The sequence below is a fragment of the Sturnira hondurensis genome, unplaced genomic scaffold (assembly GCF_014824575.4).
Source record: "Sturnira hondurensis isolate 20B ecotype Veracruz unplaced genomic scaffold, ASM1482457v3 Scaffold0018337, whole genome shotgun sequence".
Taxonomy (NCBI): domain Eukaryota; kingdom Metazoa; phylum Chordata; class Mammalia; order Chiroptera; family Phyllostomidae; genus Sturnira; species Sturnira hondurensis.
In genome coordinates this window covers 3,050,428-3,062,615 of record NW_028090968.1, presented here as the reverse complement: position 1 = coordinate 3,062,615, position 12,188 = coordinate 3,050,428, and the positions used below count along the sequence as shown (strand labels likewise).

The 12,188-nt window shown below is 47.9% G+C and overlaps 1 protein-coding gene across 1 annotated transcript in view; it reads right to left on the bottom strand.

The window, feature by feature from the left end:
- The window catches only part of EMP2 (epithelial membrane protein 2), a 36,014-nt gene that overhangs the window by 16,667 nt on the left and 7,159 nt on the right, over positions 1-12,188 (bottom strand). The gene's annotated exons all lie outside the window — the stretch shown is intronic.

The window sequence follows — 12,188 nt, the reverse complement described above, 5'->3', positions numbered from 1 at the left end:
GCTCCTGCACAGAAAAGGGTGAGTTTTTACAAGGGGTCAAGTTTTGAGGCCAGTGTAAGAAAAAGGCCTTGAGGCATACAAAGGTAGCTAGAGATTGGTTCAAATTGTTCAGCATCCAGGAAAACTAGGGACTAGGGAAGTCCTCTCCCATGGTGACATCTGGAATTCAGATCTAGTGACCTCACCAGAGCTTTGGAGGAAATTATTCATAAGTAGAAGAGATTCCTTGAATCTTTAAGAGGGACTAGAAATGACCCTTTACTCTTGCATCTCTAAGTCCAAGTAAGTCTCCCTGTTCCCTTCCTATAGGCAACCACTCTTCCCAGTTTCCTATGACCCCTCACAAGAATGTTTGTTAGGTGGGAACACTTACTCCCTGCTCCTCATGTTTCCCTGTGGAGGGAGTCGCACCAGAGCAACACTTCTGGCCTCATGCCCCACCCCTCACTCACTCTTTCGCTCCTGATTGGAGGAGACATCCAGTGTTCACTTTTTGGATTGGTGGAACTCAGCCATCAAGGGGCCACTGAGCAGAGCTTTGCCTTTCCCTAGACCTCCTCTCTAGACCAGGGAGTGGGTGTGTCTGATCTTCCAGAGTCTAAATTTCCCATGGTTGTCAGGGCCTGGAGGCTAGTAGGGAACAGGGGTGTGGAGCTGAGAGCTACGGCAAGCTCATTTGGCCACAGTCTAAGCTAAGTCAACCTAGCCTTTCTCACTTAATAATATCCTCCAGAGATCATTCTTTTCCATATGAATCTACCTCATCCTTGGAGTGGCTACCTGGAGTTGCACTGTGTGATTATGCCACAATCTACTCAACTCATTCCCTATCCATGCCCATTTTGGTCATTTCCAAACTTTTTGCCCCTCCAAACTATCCTTCCGGTGAGCATCCCTGAACTTCTTTTCATGGACAGATTCCTAAAAGTGGAGGTGCTGAGCCAAAGGATATGGACATTGAATTCATCTTATTTTTAATTTTTATTAAATTAAAATTTGATTTACTGCCAAGAAGCCTGGAAACTGTTAGTGCTGTGTCAGCCTTGCTCTTCAGAAAGTCTTCAGTGGGTAGAAAGTATTGGACCAACTTGTTCATGGCCTGGATGAGTGGACAAGCCTTGATGTCATACCTTTGACTGATTAACATCCCTTATTTTCCCCAGAGGTACATTCCTGGCCACTATGGACCAGCCCCTGCCACCCCCATCACTTTTCCCGGCAGTGCCCTTTCCTTCCCACATCTGACTCCTGCACAGGGACTCGGTGGGCCCTCTCAGGAGGTGCTGAAGAACAGACAACTCTCTGGGCTGGGTGTTGGACGAAAGGCTGGCCCACCAAACTCCAGGCAGCATCAAATTTATCCTTGCCATGCACAGAAACTTATTTTCCCTTAACAATTTTTTATACTGAATGCTGACCCTTTATCCCCCTCTTTGTCCTTGCAGGACACACTGCTCTCCCAGACTGGCCTGGCCTCAGTGCCTTGGACCAGAGTTCCCTGGAGCACTGTCTCCTGCCACCACCACCCCCCCCCCCCCCCCAGCTGGCTCTCTCTCACACAGTTTAGGTCTCCACTTCAACGTTCTCCCCTCAGAGAAGTGGCCCTGGCCACCCAGGTAAGTACCCATGCCCCTGCCAGCAATGCCTGTCCTGTCATTATCTATCCTATGCCAGCATCATCTATACCACCTTCGTTTATTTTCTTGGGAAAACTTTCACTGTCTCAAAGAAGCTTTTTTTTTAATCCTCGTCTGAAGATTTCTTTTTTCATTGCTTTTAGGAAAAGAGGAAGGAAGAGAGAGAAACATCTATGTGAGAAACATCGATTGGTCGCCCCACATATGTGCCTGGACTGTGGATCAAACCCAGAAAGGAGGTAAGTGCCCTGATGGGGAATCAAACCCCCAACCTTTTGGTTATGGACTGATGCTGCAACCAACTGAGCCACACTGGCCAGAGCCCCCAAAATCTTATTTGTTCACTTGTCTGTTATCTGTCTCTCCCTCTGTTCCTTGCTGTGCCCAGTGAACAGAAAGCTACTTGCTGTCATTTTCCACTTAGAGAAATGCACAATTGTAAAGGGCCTTGGAAAACTCAAAGCTCGGATTGTCCAGTGACAGGAACTGAGAAGCCATGACTGGCCCCAGTCCCACAGTGAAGTGGGAGCCATGCCAGGACTGGGGGGGGTCTCCTGGCTTGGCCCCCACTCCAGTTTCCCTTTCAACCTTGATGGGAGACCCCTTGAGGGCACATGACAACCTTTCAATAGTCAATGATCATTTCCCAACATTCTCTGTCACTTTCAAACACACCTTTCACCAGGCAGTTCAAGCCATAGTTGTTTTTCTTTTGGTAATTCCTTCGGGGGTTGAGCAGGGCGTTCTAAAGGCCACCTGGGTTGGGGCGTTCACCTGTCCACAGGTGGAGACTGTACTAGAGGAGCTTTTCCAGTTCCTGTCTAGAAATCAAAGTCTTACGATTGGCAGAACTTCTCTTTAAAAAAGTGTTTTGATCTACATACATGGAACAATTAATAAAAGATAATGGAACCAAAAGACATTGGCTGAAAACCACAGCCTTCTGCCCCACCACAGTCCAGATCCCTGGAAACACTTTTAACCCTTCACCTGTCTTTTTCCCTCCAGAGTTTCATACTTCCAAATGATACTCATGCACTTCTATTCCCCTGTTCATCTTCTATTCATCTGCTGTGTGCATTACTGACTTCTGTCGAGGGGAGAGTTTCTACAACCCATCATCCCAATATAGTCTTGTCGCACTCACAGCAATAATTGTCACTTGCATTATGACCATGTCAGCTGTGCACTGCAGAGCCAGACAGTGTACTGTGACCCCATTCTTTTTCTTAAAAACTCTTCTTTTCTCTAGCTAGTTCCCCATTCTCTCTCTCCCTCTCTCTCTCTCAATCATCTGTTTTCCACATTTTTATCACTCAAGTCTCGTATTGCAGAACCCCAGATGCAAGGTAAGTACACAATTTCACTTGCTAGTTTGCGGTTCGGCTCCTCTTTTGCAGTATACTTGACCCGGCCAGTCCCTAACGCCACCCTCCTCTGCTCTCTGCCATGTGCAACCTCAGCAGCTGCTGCTGACAGCAGTTCTGCTCTCACAGAACAAGAAAGACGAGCATTCTCCAGGGAACACTAGCAAATTGGCTCAAGCCGTGGCCAGGACCCAGGTTGCTGGCATAACCTCAAGAGATAAAGGAGATAAAGCAAATCCCTGGGAGGGGACGCCCAGAGGGATCACCCCACACACAAAAAAGACTCCTGATTAAAGGTCGAGCAACAGTTTACACAGCCTGTCTCGTGCTGGATCTTCACATCAACTCTGTGAAGCTGGGAGAACAAGGTATCATTATTCCCTTTTTACAGATGAAATACTGAGGCTTACAAGGGCTTCAGGTAACTTGCCAAAGTTCACAGAGGTAGAACGACTCCAATCCATGGTTTTCCAGTTCCGAATCAAGAACGTTTTTCTACGACCCTCGTTCCTGCTCACACGCTTCGGGCTTAATGAAAATCACATGGTAGCTTAATTAAACTCAGGCAGGAGGGCATAGGCAGCATCATTTTTGTTTTCATTCCTTTAGCTGGACTTCCCTCATGCTTTGACACGAGAGATCTGGGAAGGCAGCATCTCTCTGCATTGGCCCATTAGCTGAAATTGAGATATGACTGGGCTAATTAAGAAAGGGCTTGATGGAAAAGGATGCTTTAGTCTTCATTGGTACAAAAAATAGAGTTTTCTGCCCTTTTAAGAATGCTTATGTATTGATTTTAGAGAGAGAATGGGGAGAGAAAGAGAGAGGGGGGCATTAAATTGTTTTTCCACTTATTTACGCATTCATTTGGTCACTTCTTGTAACGTGCCCTGACCGAGGACTGAACCCAAAACCTCGGAGCAGCAAGACGACATTCTAACCAACTAAGCTGCCCAGCCAGGGCAGAGTTTCCTGCCTTTAAAACCTGTTGGCTCACTGGCCAAGCTGAAGCATGTGTTGTCTTTATTAATCTACTCTGAGATTGGTTTGGATTTTGGACCCTTAATCACTAGAAGAATTCATCCTGACAAGGCAGGACGGACAACATTCTGTTTTCTAAATGTATTACAGCATGGCCCCCTTCCACCCAGAAACGCAGATGGACCTCAGAAACGCAGAGCGCAACACCTGGCCTCCTCAACCACGGTCTAGGGGCATTGTAGGAACCGCGGAAAAGTGTCTTTAGAGTGCAGACCCAAAATCCCTCCATTCTATAAAATACCCATAAAACAACCACAGAAAATAAAATAGAACACAGGCTATTAGAACTTACTAAATTGTTTCTTAAAATGAAAAAGAATCAGTAACCAGAATAGGAGGAGCAGCAAATAGCCTTCTGATTTCTCTGGGCATGGGAACTGGGATGAGGGGTCAGGAGGAGGGGTCAGGAGAGGAGGGGAAGGGGCACTGGGAAGTGTAAGTGGGGCCTTGGAAAGTCTGCACACAGAATGGAGTGTTTGCTGCTCAGTGGATTTCAAGCTCTAAAGTGCTGGCTGACAGGATGAGACGGTACTGCCCGGAAATGTCCATCTAGACCTCAGACGACAAACAGGATACAGAAACAACTGCGATCTCCTTACTGTCTTCAAAGTCCTAAGTTTGATTGAAAGGCGTGTGTGTGTGTGTGTGTGTGTGTGTGTGTGCATGCTACACATCTCGCCCTGAGTCTGAAGAAAGTCCTGCTGGTGACTCATGGCCCCCTACTCCACAGAAGCAACATCTGATTTACTATTGATGGTACAACGTCACCATGAGGATCTTACAAGTGGAGAGAGACCATGAGCCTGCCATTGACAGTGTCAGGGTCCCTTCCTCTCGTCCCCTCATAAAAATACAAATCTCCAGTGCAGGCAGCTCGGCCCCAGCCTGCTGTTGCCAGAAGGAAGCTGCTCTGGCACGGGTTCCTTTTTGTGCAAGGGAACAAGAGCTGCCTTCCCGCGGAGAGAGAACGCGATGTGAAGATGACCACTCAGCCCACCCCAATTCTACTCCCACCCTCGGGAGTTCTACAATTCACACCACAGCCTATTCTCAGCCTGAGTTGGAGCCTTTTCCCAGAACTACAGTTGCAAGAAGATAACCCTGAGGTGTGGAGTCTTTCAAAACAGACCTGAGATGTTTAGCATCTGGAGGTCTGAGCCATTTCCCCCAACCCAGAAGTGCTCCACCCACAGCTCCCTGGTTCCAAAGGCCTGGGGAGCTCTGGGCCCTGATGCTGGGGAAGGCCAGCTAGTAAGAGCTTGCCCAGGCCGTGCTGCCAAAAAGATTCCCAGGCCCACCCTGGAGATGGCAGTTCAATCGCAGGCTGGCTGGAACCTCCGTCCCTCCCACTGCGCACAGCACTTGGAGGGGACAGCGGCTTTGGCCTCTATTTTCAAGAAGGCAGAGAGGTCAGCCCGGCCTCCTGACCTGGTACCTAGCAAGCAGCCAGCCCAAAATATCTAGGCCTCCAAAATGCCCCGGGGATCACAGAAGCCCTTTTGCCCTGGGTTGCCCAGCCTTGTGCTCACTGTGGCTAGGGCTCCTGGGCACAAAGACAATACCTGACTCCATCCAGAAATGACAAGAGGCAGGACACTGGGATTTGGGAGTACTTCAGGACAGAAGCCACAGAGGATGATTCTGCCTGCTCAGCCCTGGGTCTTTCAGCCCACTGACATAACAGCCACAATATCAACAATAATGACAGCCAACATTTATTGCCTAGTATGTGCCAGGCACTGTTCTAAGCTCTCTACATGTATTAACTTACTCATTCCTCAGAAAAACACTATGCTGTCACTGTTATAATTAGCCTCATTTTACAGGTAAAGAAAATAAGGTTCAGAGAGGTTAAGCAACTTCCCCAAGGCCACACAGCTAGTAAAGGCTAGAGTTGGAATTTGAACCCAGGCAATCAGGCACCATAGAAACCACCATGTTGCTCAGACTAAATCTCAATTTCTCTTCTCTTTTAGGGTACTGTTACTTTGAGGCCTGATCAGGCAATCGGTCCAAAGTCCTGGGGCCACATGTGGCTTCGGATGCTGGTCATCACTAAGTTTCATTACTCCAGGTCCTACCAATTGGTATATACTTTGTTAAGCAGGCTGGGGACAAAGGAAGCAGAGAACACAAAGTTACCCATGAGTCCCGAAATCACCACCCTTCACTCAGCGTAAGGTAAACACCTATGAGTGTTTACCACCAGTGAGGTGGCAGCCCTGTTATAGGATGGGCAAGGACTATGATGCACTTTGCAGGTGACAAATTAAAATTAAAGGGTTTGGCTACGTTGTTCAGTTGCTGGGGCGGGGCGGGGAACCAGGGCTCAGACCCCAGCCTTCATTATTTTCAAGTGGAACAATTATTCACTCAATGAGCATTCACTGAGTGCTGACCATGTACCAGGCCCTAGTGATACACGGATGAGTAAGGCAGGCTCCGTGTCCCCTAAGAGCTTCCAGGTACAAGAGGAACAAGCATATAAATACCCATAAATAAACACAATGTGATGACGTGTGTGCTGTGAGAACACAGAGGAAGGTGTGACTAGCCCTGTGTTGGGGTGAGAACAGTGTCAGAGTCTTCCCAGAGGAAGTGACATCTGAGCTGGCTGTCAGAGGATGGGCCAGGCAGGGCTGAGGGGACAGGGTGTAAAGCATTACAAGTGTGAGTTGGGTGTGTGCTGGGCAGGGTCCAGGGCTGAGCCAGAATCCACGCAGGGCCAGAACTTAAGGGGCCTTGGGAGTCTGAGTGTTATCCTGGACGCAGTGGGAGATGGGGAAGGCTTTCAGGGAGGGCAGTAACAAGATCCACCTCTACAAGAAAAACATGCCACAGTCAGGCCGATGGATTAGAAGGTGGCAAATTGAGGGAGTTGTTGGAGCAGCCCTGGTAAGAAATGATGAGGGTCTTGGCTGAGGCAGGAACAGGGATGTGGGCGGAAGGGAGAGATCAAGAGTTCTTCAGCAGAACCTACAGGACCTGGCGATGCACCAAGGGATCGAGCAAAGGACTCCGGGGGTCACCAGCTTGTGCCAGAGTAGACACTGGTTCCACTTAATGCACTTGGATTGGAGCAGGTGGAGCATTCAAAGGACGAGGAAAATAGTTCATTTCCTTTTAAAAATGTCTAGTTAACAGTGATGGAAAGTGTCGGGCAGTTGGAAATATGGGTGGGACTGTCACTTGGGAGGAAACAGGAGCTGGGGACAAAATCCCGTGTCCTGGGTGTGTGGATAAGAAACAAAGCCACTGGCAGGTATGAAATGAAATATTACCCAAGGAGAAAGTGCTGGCAGGGGAGAAGACCAGGGGGGACCACAAAGGAGATGTGGGGACCGTGTGAGGAGAAACCAAGAGTGGGTGGGGGGACCCAGAAGATGAGAGAGGAAAGACTAGGGGAAAAAAAAAAACATTACGATGGAAAATTAGCTCATTGGCAAGCTTGGTAATAATTTCAGTGAATTAAAGGAAAGCACTTAATTTTTCTCCTTGTGACTGATGATGATATTGTAGCTGCGCACTTGGGTATGGCTATTTCTCCTGCTGGTGTCAGGGACCTGGTATGTGTTTACAGGCTGGTACTCCCAGCACTAATGACAATGTCTCGTTTACAGGTAGTGCTCAATAAATGTGTACTGAACGAATGATGGAAGGAGCCAGGTTTCAAGGAGCAAAAGGGCTAAAAAGACGCCAAGAAGTGGAGTTAGACTTTCCTTTCAAGTCTGGCAGCAAAAGAAGGAAGAAATATTTATCAAGAGCCTGGAATTCCTCCCCAAAGAGAAAATGCTGGGTCCAGAAGCCTTCACTGGTGAACTCTGCCTCACATTTAGGGAAGAATACTACCAATTCCACATAAACTCTCCCAGAAAATTGAAGAGGGAAGAATACCTCCCAACTCATTCTATGAGGCCTGCAGTACCCTGAGCTCAAAAGCAGGCAAGAAAAAATGTAAGAAAAAGATACAGTTTGATATCCCTCAGGTTTATAAGCACAAAGGGTTTTAATAAAGTTGTAACAAATCAAATCCTCCTATTCAGGGGTGGAACACATTTCCCCATCCACCGAACCCCAGCTGCTCCTGAAGGGGTGGAGACTCCTTGGAGTGGAGATGAGCCTTTCCAGCCACGGCCCCCCTAAATCAGCCAGCCCCCCAGTGACCCAAGCCCATTTTTCCCACCTGCAGGATCATGAACTAAATAATTGTTTTCTGCTGTAAGCCACCACATTGCAGGGTGGTTTGTTACACAGCAAGCACAAACTAATACAGGGGAATCTCTGCTTTATGAGACTCAGAGTTCCTCCAGCACAGAAACCACATCTTATCCATCTTCATATCCCAGTGCTCAAGGTTACTCAGCACATACTTGGTGAATGTCTGCTAGTTGGGGCATCTCTTGCAGAAGAGCTAATAACCACCATCCTGCCAATGACTGCTGCCTGACCCCTCAATTAAAAAGCTCCCTGCTGGCTCCTGGCATCCACGGAGCTCCCTGTAATTACACCGCCCAGCAAACCCACACCCCAGCCCACAGAGGGTTGGTATTGCACCTGCAGGTGCACATGTCCACGTGGGGGTGAGGTGGATTCGGATTAGGTGGCTCAGGGTGAGGCGGGTGACAAGAGCTATCCTTTCTACAGATCAGCGGTTTTCAACGTTTCTCATCTCGTGGCACACATGAACTAATTACTCAAATCCTGCAACACACCAAAAATATATATTTTTTGCCAATCTGACAAAGAAAAGGTGTAATTCTGATTCATTCACACTAGATGGCTACTGTTGTCTTGGCTATCGACAACGTAAAGGAAAAGAGGTCAGTGCCCCTGACTAAATAGTCAGGTATTGCATGTTTTAAAAATTCTTGTGGCATATTGGTTGCAAATCATTGATACAGATGTATTTCGCCAGCAAGTTAAGGGCCAAAAATCGCTGCCTACAGCTCGGCAGGCCCAAGGAGCCCCCAGACCAGAAAGCCAGGTCTCCACTTCTGCGTCCATTCACACAGGAAAGAGACGAGACAGAGAAGTCCAGCAGGAAGTAATGTGAGGAAAACGCGGTACAAGCTCAGATGGAGCCAAACCAGACTGTGACCTCGCAGCTTTACCACTCATGTCCTCAGTTTCCTCATCTGTAAAATGGGGATGGCAATGGGACACCTACCTCCTAGGACTGTTGGGTAATAAAAAGTGAACAAGCTTAGAACAGCATCTGCATAGAACAAGTGCTGTACGCGCACCAATCACGGCCAGAATCCCGGCAAAGGAGTTTCTCAGAACTGCTACCTGCAGTCCCTTCTCCTCCCCGAGGGCCGGCGCTCTCGCCTCCTGTCCACCACTCTCAGGGAGAAGCCACCGAGTGGAAATGAACCACCAGAGCTGTCTCCAAGGGGGGTGGGGGGGAGTCCAAACAGACACTAGGAAGCTTGCTTGAGGTGAGTGGACAATTAGGGGATATTTCAGGCACCATCCCCGCTATGCTTACATCAGTGTTTTCTGAATCAGTCATTCCTGCACCACCTTCAGAATGTCAGGTCTGCCTGGGTACCACCTGTACCACCAGTAACTTACTTTTTAAACTCACATCTTTATAAAAGAAATCCTTATAGCATAACTGAAATGGAAAGTCAGGTCGCCTGCCATAAGTAGGTGGTGCTGGGGAAGAGAAATACAATGAAAACAAAACAATGTTATTAGACTCTGGCTGGAAACTGCTGCTGCTGAAAGCTGTGAGTCCAAGCCAGCTTTCTCTCTCTCTGCAGAAACAGGATGTCACTCATGTTTGAGAAGTTTTAAAGACACATTTGCACAAAACTGAGATTCTCTCCTTAGGAAGGCTAGAAGGGAATTTAAAAGGGAATATTTAAAATATTCTGTTTGGTTTAATGCTGTGTGTCTGCTCTGCCTAAAGCATCTGTGATCATTACTTTAATGTGTCAGCTGGGCTGGGCCACCATGTCTCCGTGAGGATTTGTTTTGGATGATACCAACAATCGGATCGGTGGGCTTTGAGAAAAACAGATTGTCCTCCATAGTGTGGGTGGGCCTCTTCCAATCAGGTGAAGGCCTGAACAGAACAAAAAAGGCTGACTTTTCCCCCTTAAACTGCAATATTCACCCTTCCTTAGGCCCTGCCAGCCTACCTGGCAGATTTTGGACTTGCCAGCCTCCATAATTGTGTGGGCCAATTCCTTAAACTAAATCTCTCTTTAAAATACACATCCTACTGGTTCTGTTTCTTAGAGAACCCTGCCATAAATAGCACCTCTCCATCATCAGGATACCCAGCTCCCACAGACTCCCTAACCTGAGAACAGGTAGGTCATGCCCCTTAACTGGGGGTTAGGGGGGCTGACAGGAAGAGATTCCTTCCATGAAACACTCATGACCTAAGCCAGTTGGGGAACCATCCCAATGAACCATCCCAATGGGGGTTAGGGGGGCTGACAGGAAGAGATTCCTTCCATGAAACACTCAGCTGCTAAGCCAGTTGGGGAACCATCCCAATGAACTTGGAACCACACCATAACATTTCCTCACTGGCATGCCCAGAGGCCTTCTAGAAAGAAAGGCAGTCCTAACACCTCCCCTTTCCAACTGGGGCACCCCTGCTGACATTGCGTCTGCAGTTATGACACTGTCCAGCCGTGGAAGTGGGAAACTGACCCCACACGGCAAGAACTGTGAACTCATGTGGCCTCAGCTGAAAGGCACTGTGTGATCAGGCAGGACCGCCCCTGCCCACAGCCTCCGCCTGGGTTATTTTCATTGCATCCAGTTTCCATCTGTATGTGCCCCAGGACTTGGGACCTTGCCCTTCCTGACACTACATCTGGTTTGGGGACCCTAAACTGGAGAACAAGGCTTTCCAAACTTCAGTCATTTGCCTACGACCTTCTTGAAGTACCACTGCAGGGTTTTACTTTATCTTTGTCTTTAAATAAACCCACTGTCTAACAGAAATACATGTGTTTTAAAAAGAAATCTGGCTCCCTGGAAATGGAAACTCATCATCGCTTGCCACACAAATAGACCGTAAAATAAAGAACCTCCCCCCACCCCCAAAAGTTTACAAGTTCTGGTTCATTGCTGTGGCCTGTCAAAGGGCCAAGCTGAAGACCTGCCCCATCAGGTGACAGAACATCAACTAGAGTCAAAGAGGCATCAAGAGTTTAGCAGCAACTAAGAGTTTCCCTCTAATGAAATCAGAAAGTTCAAAGACAATTAAAACGCGAACCATCCCCTGACCGGGTGGCTCAGTTGGAGCATCGTCCCTGTACACCAAAGGTTGCTGGTTCAATCCCCAGTCAGGGCACACTGGTATGACTGGGGTCTGGGTTCGATCCTAGACAAAAGTGGGGGCCCAAACGGGATGCAACCAATTGATGTTTCTCTCTTTCTTTTCCTCTTTTTCTAAAATCAATAAACATACCCTCCCATGAGGATTTTTTTAAAAAAAAGAAGCACATTCTCCCTGAGTTATACAGAGTCATTTAATGTTGTGTTCAGAGCCACCTGAAATCACTGCAGCATCATGACTCCCACCCTGCAGTATCCATCGGTTCTAATTCTGTCTCTGGTGGTCCCCACCCAAGGAACCACAGAGGATGTGCCTTTCCTCCCTTCCACGGATCCCCCCAGCCTGTCCCAGGGCCTTGAGTTGGGCCCCAATTAGACCCAGGAGCCCTGAACCCACGAGCTGCTCCAGACTACAGGAATTCCACCCATGGACACTTCTTAGGAAACCAGGACCGGACTGGGCATTGAATTAAAACAGAGAAAGTGGAATGCTCATACACTGCTGGTGGGGAAGTAAAACAATGCAGCCACCATGGAAAGCAGTCTGGCAGTTCCTCGAGCAGTGAAACATAGTTACCACAGGACCCCGCAATTCCACTTCTAGGTATGTACTCAAGAGGAATGAAAACCCAGGTCCGACAAAAACTTGCACGAAAGTTTATAGCAGCACTATTTACAACAGCCAAAAGGCAGAAACCACCTACATGTCCGTCAGCTCATGAGCAGATAAACAAAATGGGTTATATCCATACAGTCGGGTATGGTTAGGTCATAAGAAGGAATAAAGTATTGGTAGGTACATGCTACAACAAATTAAGGTGTCACACAAAGTTAAAGAAGC